Below are 12,890 nucleotides of genomic sequence, written 5' to 3'. Positions count from 1 at the left end.
CAAAAACTGACCCAACCCGAGAAACCGACCTGAACAGACCTGTATTTTTAAAGACCCGGACCCGACCCGAGACCCGACATTTTGTTAAAATAGGAAACCCGTAACTCGACCGTATTCAACCCGTTAAAACCGACGACCGATTTCGACCCGTTAATGCATGACCCGGACCCGAACCTGGCACCCGACTGAAATGTAACCGATAACAGAATTGCGTCAACTGACCCGACCGGAAAATGACCGAACCCGATTCAACACCCGACCCGATGCCAACCCGAAACCGAGTATAACCCGATAAAACCTGTTATTGACCCGACCCGTGACAACCCGTTACATGATTTGACCTGTTGACAACCCGATTTATTACTGACCTAACTAAATAGTGATAAATCAAGTTAATATTGTTTTTCATAATTACTTAATCTAGAACAATTGAAAGCGTTAAACACAATTTAACCTAAATATTATTATTTAATAAAACAAACGCTCTTATTTTGTTCCTACAATACTTAGAGTTATTTTTATGTAATTTGTTATAACCTTTCATTTCGTTAATAATAATAAAAAAATTATCTTGTTCTGATCTTACAATTTGTAGTTACATTGTATTATATATAAATTAGTACTTGATGTTCAAATAAAATAATTTGTATACCCTTACTAAATTTATATTTCTTAAATACTTGTATAATTAGGAGTATTAAAAACTTCCATCCTATTATTTTTTGAAAAGAAAAAAATATTTTATTAGAAGTAAGCTGTTCATCACATTTTGTAATAGGTAAATATTTTCGATAATTGGAAGGACAAATGTAACAACCATTTCAACTAAAATAGAATGATGAGCATAATTGAATAAGAATTGCCTTGGGTTTTAAAATGGTTTATGTACCCATAACTTAGGAGCCAAAAACTTATATATAATATTAAAAATATCAACACCGTTGGTTCCATATATTACATCAAAATGGGATTTTGTACCAAAAAAAATACAGCTAACAAGGGATAAACATTGGCAAAGCTGTAAGACCAACTACTTATCCAAAGCTTAGATTAGAAGTTGAAGTGCCACTATACATTGCACGCAAGCACAACATAACAAGTTAAAGTTTAAGAAGTTTAAGTCATTTATACATCAAAAAATGACCGCTCTTGGCAACACCACTTCAAAGGAGCACAAAAGAGAAGCATGACCACACCTGTTGCAACAAAGCAACAATTTAGAAGTTAGGAAAAAAAATTGCAAAAACTCTTTGCAGTAGGAGATAAATAATTGAAGAAGATTATTAGAACAACTTGCAGATAATAAAACAACTAAAACCAGACAGCAAGAGGGAGCTACAAGAAAATCATATTAGTTGAACCATTAAAATCATATTAATTGAAGTATTAACCCCCTTGTTTTACATCTACCATTAAAATCATATTAGTACATTAAAATCATATTAGTGAGGAGATACAAGAAAAACCAGGCAGCAAGAGGGAGCTAAAAGAAGAGAAAGACAGTAATATTTGAGAGAAGCAGCAGTTGAAAGAGAAATTTGGTTTTTTATCTTAATATTATGTTCTGATGGAAAATATACCAGAATGCTAAAACTACAAATACAACTCCATCAACAATGTCAGTACTCAAGTTAAATGTAATACAAGAGCAATTAAAAAAATAAAAACAAAAAAAGAAAATCAGATAATCAGATAATCAGATAATAAAACTAAATTTTTTAAAAATAATGATAAAAATTATATTAACATTACTTACCACTAATAATCAGTTGAAGGCTCGGTGTCAAGTTCACAATTTTCAACCTCTTCTTCATCATAACCATCCAACCAATTTTTACAAGTAACCAAAGCCTCGAGGTGTTCATCTGTAAGACAACTCCTTAGCTTGGTCAAGATTCGACCACCCATGCTAAACGACGATTCTGAGGCAACAGAGGTTATAGGAATGGCAAGTACATCTTTTGCCATTCGAGAGAGGATTGGATAAGAGGCAGATTGGTCTTTCCAATAATTAAGGATATCAAACTCTTCACCCGGAAAACTGGACCTCAATGGCAAACTCAAATAGGCATCAACTTCGGATGTGGAACTGCTTACTCTACTGGAAGCTACAGTTAAGTGAAATTCTAACAAAAAATAATATAATATGAGATTCAAAACATAATTCTGGTCAAAAGATATTGTTGGTTAAGTAAATAAAAAATAGAGAATAAAATAACCTTGTAGATATCGCTGGTCTTAAATGGTCTCGGAGGGGCAAAAGGCAAAACAGATGTTGATGTGCTTTGTAATGAAGATGAAGATGAAGAGCACGGTGTTGAAGATTTGGCATAAAAATTGTACATCTCGATAAATTCAGAAAGCACAAATTGTGTCTTTCTATTAGTTTCATCATCAACGTATAGGATAGAGTACAAGTTCTTCGCCAAATCAAGCTTGAAACGAGGGTCAAGAATAACAGCAAAAGATAAAATTACAGAATAATTGCTCCAATATTTGTCAAACTTATCTTGCATCTTACCAGCCATTATTCTTATCATTGAATCATCATTAACATGGGCATCATGTAAAAGCTTTTCAATACTCATAATATTAGCAAAGTAATGGTTTGAAGTAGGATAATCCGAACCAGAAAAAAGTTTTGTAATTAGATAGTATGGCTCAAGAAAATCAGACATCGATTGAATATGTTGCCATTCAAGTGGAGAAATACCAAAGTGGTAATTATTTTCTCGTTTGGAAAACATATCTAAAGCTTCTTTGGCTAACAATGCTCTTTGAAGCATTAAAAAGGTAGAATTCCACCTAGTGGACACATCTTTTTTTAACTTCAATTTAAAATCAGAATTAGTAGCCACAGCACATTGCTTAAATTTTACTTTCCGACATTCAGTGAGTGTAATGTACTTCACACCCTCACGAACCTTCACAATACAGTCATCAATAACACGCAAACCATCTTGTACAATCAAATTCAAGATATGCGCACAACATCTAATATGAAAATATTTACCATCGATTGGTAAAGGAGAACAAGCATGCAAATCACACTCCAATCTTGCAGCAAACAAATCCGTATTAGTAGCATTATCTACTGTGATTGTAAAAACTTTCTTTTCAATACCCCACTCTCGAATCAAAGCTTGCACAAACTCATAAATCTCATTGCCAGTATGAGCAGATGTGAAATGTTGAAAATTTAATATTTTTGAACGCAATTTCCAGCTACTGTCTACAAAATGGCAGTGAGGACCAAATATGAATTTATGGTACATGCTTGCCACAAATCAGAGGTGAGACAAATTCTAGAAGTTGATGCACCTAGAGTATCAAACAAATTTTTCTTTAAATCATTATACTCGGACATGCAACATTTAGTAATGGTATTTCTACAAACAGTTTTCACATTTGGATTCAAATAATCATGCAACTTCCTAGTCCTAGGATGTTCAGCCATTTTGAATGGATATCCATGAGCTATTATCGATTGAGTAAACAATTTCAGATATGTTTTTTGATCAAAACTAGTACCAGGAAGTCCATTTGGATTATTAGACATGTACTTTAAATAAGGAGGGCAACTTAGATAATGTCTCTTGGCATTAGAAGTCCCCATACCACTATCATAAATAAAGGAGTGTGTTATGCAATACTTACAATGCACCTCAAAACCTCCTACTGATAATGGAGTGAAAATGAAGTGATCCCATACCGGAGAAGTACATCTGCCCCTCTTAGTTAATGTGCCTTTATTAGTAAAAGCACGCTTCCATTTTGTAGATGCAATGTCATTACTTGTAGACATCAGCTCATCTAAATTGTCATCAATCCCTTCAATAAAAAAATTACATTTATCACATACATAGAAGATATAAAATAATTATAAAATTTTAAGAAAATATTTACATTACCAGATTACCTATCTCATATTCATTTTCCATTCCGGATGGAACTTCTTGATTATCCATTGTGACAAAAAGTCTTATCTCCTGTGTTTGTTTCACAAAACAAGAGAAATAAATTATACATACCAAATAAAGATTAAGACTTGTTAAAAACAAGTTCTTACATTACCAAACTTGTTCAAATTCAGTTCACGTAGGGACATGTTGTACATCAACCAAAATAATCATGGAATTTCGCATAGAATATTCCTCATTGAATATCAACAAAGGGAAGCAATTATAAAGCAACCATATAATATAAATCCCACATATTCAAACAAAGTCGCTTTGCATAGAATGTTACAGTTAAAAATATCTTCCACCAACTAAACATACACATTCATTAACACATACGCAATTCATCTCAAGTCGCATTAGTTTCCAAGAATTAAATGACAAACATACAGTAATAATAAACTAGTAATTTTGCTAAACAGAAAATTGGGCTTCATGGCAATGAATGATGTGAATACTACTTACTGTTGTCTTCATTGACAACCTTTAGTCGTTTTCTATTGTTTAGAAAGAAATAACAATTAACAAAGACCCCAAATCCCAACTAACTACATTATACCAACTAACCTATTATACAGACAAGGAAACTTCATCCTTATCTTCTTATTGGCATTAGCACGGAAAGCACAAAAGAAATTAGGAAATTTTAATATTTTATTTCAATACCCAATTCAATGTGATTAACCTACTGTCAAAATTATTTAATTGATTTATTAAGTACCCAATTTAATTTCTAACATTCACCACATATAATCAAATTATCAAACAATTAGGGGTTAACCATAACGATTATGAATATTTTACAAACAATAGCACCAAACATAACAGATTTACAATTTGGACAAAGATAAAACAAAAAGGTTAAACATTAGACACAAGGGTCAAGCTGATTATACCAGAGAAGACGGGGCGACCTGAAATTCCGCGGGCGATGAGGCTCCAATTTATGGCTCCAAATTTACGGCTCCAGCAAAATCTACCCATAAAGATAACAATGTGTCAAATAAAAACACAACAAACATCTAAATTATTGTGAAAATGGTAGATCTACGATCAAAATAATAAAATTACCGAGATCAAGGAATGAAGATGGAGGAATTACCTAAATAACGAAGAGACCATGTTCTACGTAGAGGCGCATCGTGTGAGAGTGAGAGTCTAACGCCTCTTTTTTGTATGAATGGATATGGAGGAGTGAAGGTGGAGGTGTCTGCCTTTTTTTTTCTTTGAATGGAAATGGAGGAAGGGAGGCAGAGGAACCGTGGAAATGAGAGGTGGGTAGGATTAGGTCATTGTCATTAGGGTAAGAAATGCCCCAGGAGAGGAGAACTATTTATATCATTAGGGTTTTAACGGTTATTTTTGTGTTTCATGGTTGGGCTTTGTCAATTTTTGGCCCAAAATATTGGATTATTGTGTTTTTTGGCCAATTTATTGTAGATGTTATTATTATTATTATTTACATCAATTTGTTATTATTATTATTATTAAAAATATTTTATGTAAGAAACATATACTCGTATTATATATAATTCAAAAATAAAATAATAATTAACGAGTATATAAGACATGTACAATATATTTCGTTATTGTGTTTATGAAGTTACTGTGATTGAGATTGAGAGTATATATGAAATTATTGTGTTTGAACTTGTTTAAGTTAATTATATAATTCAATACACTATATTCAACTGACTATTCGAACATTATTTGTCTAATTTTTGTTCAATTGAATGTATCAAATCGAGTAATTAAATATGACAAAAACTAAATTTGTGAGAGTCGTTGTTGTTTGAAATTCTTAAAATAATTTAGTAACACTTATAGTTTGATTGTAGCTATGTAATTACAGTCTTGTTCTTATAGAGTGATACTAATTAGCTTGTCATATTTATCACTTATAGTCGTTAATGAATTATATGAAGTATAACTTATAGGAGTAATCCGCATAAAGTTACAGTCTTATTAATTTAGTAGTCCCACGACACTCGTTTAGACTTATATTTATAAGTTATAAAATATAAGTAGTTTATAAGTGTTTTAACTAACTAGGATCCTAGTAACTATCTAATCTAACTATTACCATTAGTATTTACGGAGTACTACAAGGGTTATTCTTGCGTGGACTTGGTCCACAATAATATTAGCGTGGATCCAAAATCAATAGTTTTCTCTAGCACCTTTTTACGCCCATAGTGAAATTAACGGCTACAAGTACGACTCAAACCCGACTCGATAAGACCCGAACCCGAAATTGTACCCACCAGAATAAGACTCGACCTGAACCCGACCCGAACCCGACTATACCCGAAATGAAAAAATAACCTAACATGACCCGACAAAAACTCAACCTGACCGAACTCGACCTGAACCCGACCTGAACCTGGGTGATAAAATAACCCGACACGACCCGACCAGATTATGACCCGAGACCCGTTATGACCAGACCCGGACCCGACTCGAGTAACCGTTTTGATAGCTCTAGTATCAGATATGACATGTTACATCTATTGATAGTCAAGTCATGGATAAACTGTTATCCCACTATTAAATGACATAGTTTTCTGGAATTAAATCAAAACTACCAACCTGAAACTCTCTCATTTGAAACGGTTTTCTTAGCACGGTATAAAATTTAGTTGTGTATAAAGCAAATGATACTGTAAAGGGTATTTGGTAATGTCATGAATATTCTCATTTACTGCAGAGATCTGTTATTTTTTGTCTCACTCACTTTATTTCCACTGATTGACTGATTGTTTACCTAGCGCGCTTCTATCATACCTACAGTTGGTCATCATTATCACATAAACTGCGAGAAACATGCAAAAGAAAGTGTTTTATTCCTCTTGCCAGCATTCAATAATTTTACCAGCAAGTAGTTCAGACAAAAGAGAAAAAAAAATTCCAAAAAATAATATTGTTTCACTCATATATTCAATTTACAGTTAAAAAAGGTCTTTACATATGCAAACATTACTAGGCTCATTTGGAATAATCCCAACTAATATGCTGAAAAAGACGTCTTCTAATTCAAATGGTGATAATTGCATGTTAATCGGTCACAAAAAGAATGCAATCAAACAATATTTTCTATCTCTTTGCAACTAAATCAGTACTTCAGATCCCGATATTGGTCAGAGAAACTCAGAAAAAAGATCTTATTTGGAAAATTCAGCAGGACACTGAGCAAGAATATAAATCAGGTTCAAGCAAACCTAAACAGTAACCTAACAATAACTACAAAATGCTAAAAGATACTCCTTTACCATTTTGTAGTTATTGTTAGGTTAAGGTATATGTTTGTAGTTAATAAGGTTAGGTTAAGGTTAAGGTCTCGCAGAAAGTTAAGGTTTAGGAAAGATACCTGTTTTGTAAGATTGCAGGCACGGTCAGGTGAATTCAAAATCTCATAATAGAACACAGAGAAGTTTAGAGCAAGCCCAAGCCTAATGGAATGAGTAGGGGCCAATTCAGCAAGAGCAATGTCCTTGAACAAAACAAAAAAACTGGAGTCAGCACAACTGAACCACAAGAAAACTGTGATAAATGCAGTAGAAAAATATCAATACCAATACATCATCAAATATAAAACCCACCCAAGCAGACTTGTAAGCCAACATGGTGTTCTTAGTAGCCTCCTTGTGCTCAACTCCTGTCTTGAACTCAGCAAGGTACCTGTGATAGTCACCCTTCATCTTCTGGTAGAAGACCTTAGATTTGGATAAGGAAGCTGAAGCTGAAGGGATAAGGTGTGACTCTAGAAGGTTCAATATTTTGACAATAGCAGTACCTACATCAACTCCTATCCTGCTACTCTTAGCTAGAAATCTCAAACAATTTCACATTTTCCCCTACACATAAAGATACTATGATGATACTGAATACTTGTCCAATTAAGATATATAACTAAAATTTCAAGAAGGGAATAAACAAAGTCTTACAAGTGCTTCACCATCAATATAACAACATGAACCAAAGACACCATAAAAACGATAGTCATGAAAAATACAGAAGCAACTAATTGATTTTTTAAGGATGTTTTCTCCAATACATTAATAAACCTAGACAAAGAGAACAAAAAAAATCACCTTAAACCACTTATATATATATATGGAGGTCAAATACATCTCGATGAGAGTTATATGAGTGACTAAATCAAGATAAACAACATAGTTCTAAAACAACTTGAACTTGGATCTAAACATAACAAGTAGTTCGTATAAATCCATTTCAAATCCTCTAGAAACTAACACTTTCAGTAACAGATATGTGGTCCTTTAATTCAATCAAAATCCAATTAAAATACACATGATATGTATGAGTAGTTGTTTACTCTCTCTCATATCAAATGAGGCTAATCAATAATCTAAAAATAATTGAAAGAAATGTATACATAATAGAATAGAATTAGATTATTATCTTTCTAATTAATTAAGCTTAGCTATACTTGCTAAACAATCAGAATAGATTAGAATTAGATTATTATCTTTCTAATTAATATAGCTTAGCTATACTTGGTAAACAAAAATTTGGATGCCTAAAATAAATCTAGTAAAGTAATACACGCCGACAAGGGCAACTACCCTCAAATAATTATCCTCTCACATAGATACTTCTGCCTTTTTACCTTTTGAGTAATTATATATTGCTTTAAAGCTCTAAAAAAAAAAATTTCAATCAAACAACACATGAGCAGACAAAATTTCGAAAACAATAATTTCTAAAAGAGAAAATTAAATCAATCATGTCATCTTACATACCTTAGCAACCCTGGTGAGATGGTGACCTCCACTAACAAATATGTATGTTGAGTTCTCAGACGCCTGCATTCGTTAGAAAAGAATAAAATCAAAACCCAATATTACATTATAATAAATGTTTTAAACAATAAATTAAATCTGAAGAACAAAGAATCCATTAAACTCAACAAAAGAGAAAGAGAGAATTTTGAGTAATGCGGAAATCACAATTTGATTTCCTAATTAATTAAAATCTAAACAAAACAACCCTAACAAAACAAACATGGTGCATGATACCTTGAATGGTCCAAGTCGAGAAATAGAAAGAATGCGAGCAAAACATATACGAATATTTAAGATTTCAAGCAAACCTTTGAATTCATGAGACGTTTTGATCCGAATCGTAGAACTCCTACTGGAAGATTCATGAGTCGTCGAAGATGGAGGAGATCTGAGCTTGACGCCTTTGATAGGGTAGTGGTAGTCTGGTACGGGGACGGTGGACAAAGAAAACGAGGAATCAAAGGGAGTGAAGAGGGTGACGAAAGGGTAGGGAAGAAGAGGGTCTGTGAGATGAAAGAAGGGAGTGAATCAGAAAATTAAAAACCTAGGTTTTGTTTAGTGTATTCGTTTGAGGCGTTTAGAAAGTAACGTCGTGGATTAATACTTAATATTGGTTCGAGGCGTTTTCTTTAAAACTAACGCCGCCAATTAATGGTCATTACGCCTAAATGCTAAAATGGGACATTATTTAGAGGCATATGCAAAAAATCGTCGCAAAGACGTAGCCGCGAATGAATATTTTTCTACTAGTGTGGGAGAGAAAAACTATAAATAGACCTCACATTAAACCCTCACAAGAAAATTCATCACTCTCTCTCTCTCCTCTCTTTTTTCTCCTTGCGGCACACCCCCACGCCCCACACTCTCTTCGCCCGTCTTTGCTTGCAGCCCAAGGCACCCCCGTGCGTGCCTAGCCTTGCCCGCCTCGCAGCCGCAGCATAGCACATGAGTGCCTGCGTGCCTGCGCCTTGCTGCCTCTCTCCTTTCCTCGTCCCGTGTCGCGTCACAGCGCAGCCTCGCTGCTGCTGTGCGTGTGCGTCTCGCCCTGTGCCAGCGCCAACGCCCCTCTCCCACTCGTCCCTTGCGCGCGCGCGCTGCTGCTTGCGGTGCGTGTTGTGTGCGTTGTTGTTGTTGTTGCGTTGTTTCTGTAATACCTCGTATTTTTATAATATTTATAAATATATTTTATTATATTTATAAAGCATTTTACGATTTATTATCATTTAAATAATATTTAAATGCATTTTATTTAATGTATTTTAATTTAATTAGAATAATTATTATTTTAATTAATTGCGAAACGAATTTAATTCTTGAGTCGGGAAATTAAATGAGTTGCAAATGATTTTTAAAGCTTCGGATTTTAAATAAAAAGTCCAGTTCGTTTTATTAATCGAGCCCAATCCAAACAGTTTAATTTAAATCCTAAGCTAGCCCAATTCATTTAATTCCTAAGCCCAACTCAAATATCCTAAGCCTAGCCCATCAAGGGATTAGGGAGCCTATAAATAGAAACCCCCATCATTAAATGAACCCCTAAAATTTCTTAAAGCCCCTTTTTTATTTCTTGCACCTCACTCCTCTCCTCTCTTTGCTCGGCACACCACACGCACGCACACAGCCCCGTGCCCGTGTTGCTGTGCTCTCGTGCTGCTCGGCCTCACGCCCAGCGCTGCACTATCTCGCTCGTGCCCTCGCGCGCAGCGCCCTCACCTCCCTTACTCTCTCGCTCGTGCCCTCGCGCGCAGCGCCCACACCTCCCTCGCTCTCTCGCTCGTGCCCGCGCGCACATCGCCCATCCACACTCTCGCCTTCTCTCGCTCTCTCCTCGCGCACAACGCGCGCCCCTGCTGCCCTCGTCCCCTCGTCGCAGCGCGCGCCCCGTGCCTTGTCCCTTCGCTGTTGCGCGCACACACACGATCGTGTGTGTGTGTGTTGTTGTTCGTGTTCGTTTTCCAATCTCTTTTCGCCCAATCACAATTAATTTGTGGTTGTTCCGTGCTATAGGCCGGATTGGTATAATTCTCTTCTTCCTTACCTATTCTATTTAAATTTCGTATTTTAAATTATTATATTAATATTGTTTTGAGTAATTAAAATGCTGGGAACATGTTATGAATACCGTGGTTTGAGGATTTGTGTGTTGTGATTCATTAGGGTTGTTTTAATTATTAAAGGATGAATTTTCAGATTTGTTTATTTAATAAAGCATTGATTTTTATGATATTAAACTAGTGTTATTGGGATTTTCAAGTTAGGGTTTTAACCTAGACCTAATGAGTCAATTGATTAGCATAATTAGGTGATGATTTTAATTATGATAATCAATTATATTTTCAGATTTGAATAAAGGTTTAAAATGTCGATTTTTATTGATTTTAAAGCCGAAAAAAGTATGTTTCCGTACTAGGGATCGATTTTGCAAATTGAGACGACTTTATTATTGAAAAACGATTGAATTCTAAAGTCTAAAGGAAGTTTTAATTTTTATAAAGTTGCTGGAAATTTAATGAACATGGAAATAATTTAAGTTTCATTATTTTGATGATAGGAGGTGATTTCTAGTTGAGTGCTCGTTATTGCAAAGTGGCCCCTACGCTTAGGTATTCAAGGTACGTACAAGTCTAGGGCGACCACACCTTTTTGTCAATGACATTACATGATTGTTGATGATTTGAATTACATTATGTGGAATCATGTTTATTTTGGTGAACGAGCATATGATTTGTGATGTTGGATTTATTGAATTAATTGTTGAACAAGCATGTTGAAATTATTATGAGTATGGATTTCATTGTCAATCATGTTGTTCAATATTTATGCATGTATGGTTCAATTCACATGCAAGGGATGGATTAATTATTTGTATGCTATTGTACGGGATGTCTAGCATACTTTGAGCCATTTATTTGTACCTCGTTGTACTATTTATTTTACCACATGTGAAGGGTTCAGTTGGGAATATTATATATGAAATGAATTAGGATTTGTCGTGCAAGGGCACAACCATCATGTTAATATGCATGATGTGGAGTCTCACTTTGGTGAGGAGGAACATGGTAGTAATATCACAAGTGTCTTGCTTGGTTGATCACAAGTCTTAAAGCATTAAAATAAGATTGTTTTGGTTGTTGTTTATTAATTGTATGTATGCATGTTGTCGAGTCTTGAGTTCGCCTTTATTAAAATATTAATAAACGTAAAGTGCAACCGGAACAAGCTTCAAAACTCTTGGAACGTATATACCTTGAGTATGAACAATGGGGGGAGTCTTGCCGGAAAGCTCGTACTCCTACTAATGATACAAGACGTTGTTTCATTTATATTATGCGCAGGAATTCCGTCGGTATGGCCCGACACTCGGTATGGCCCGATTTTATTATTAACATATTTGGTGTATGGTTGGCTCCCATCACCTTTTCCCTTTGTGGATTATTCTTTTGGCCCGTTCGAAGCTTATTCTAATTAAATTGTGAGTCAAGAGTCGAGTCTTGTATCTCATGATTGGTTGATTTGTTATTATATGGCTTTTGCATGTTGATTAGTACTTAGTGAGTGATGTATGTTTTAGTTTCATTTACTCTATGCTTGTAAGTACTCAGCTTTTGCTGACTACGTGCTTTGTGTGTTTCTGGTCATGGCCTTTGCCTTAATGACCCTATGATGATCCATCATTTGCACTTGCATTGTTGGGGAGTAGATTAATATAGCAGGTTGGTAGATCAAGTACGATCAAAATCATGTGGTTTGGGATGATTGAGAGAGTTGTATGCTTTCGTTCTTTGAAACTATTTTATTTAATATTTTAATTATGTTTGAAATGTTTGAATTAATTATACTTTGTGTTTTGGACCATTATGGTTCCAAATTGTAGGAGGCCTCAATATTTCATTAATTATGGTTTTTAAAAGTTAGTTGACATTTAATTCCGCTGCGTAATTCTGGTAATAGCCTTAACCGTTATAACGGTGGCGGTAATGCTTTAGTAATTCCTTTATTTTAAGTTGGAAAATGGTTTTATAAAAGCAAGGAATTATTAGGGTGTATGATTATACATTGTTTACCCCATAAGAACCCTTACATAGACCTCAAGAATAGGTTCAGTGACATGCATTATGGTGATGGT

Source organism: Spinacia oleracea, chromosome 6, assembly GCF_020520425.1.
Source record: "Spinacia oleracea cultivar Varoflay chromosome 6, BTI_SOV_V1, whole genome shotgun sequence".
Lineage (NCBI taxonomy): Eukaryota > Viridiplantae > Streptophyta > Magnoliopsida > Caryophyllales > Amaranthaceae > Spinacia > Spinacia oleracea.
This window is presented reverse-complemented; position numbering follows the sequence as displayed.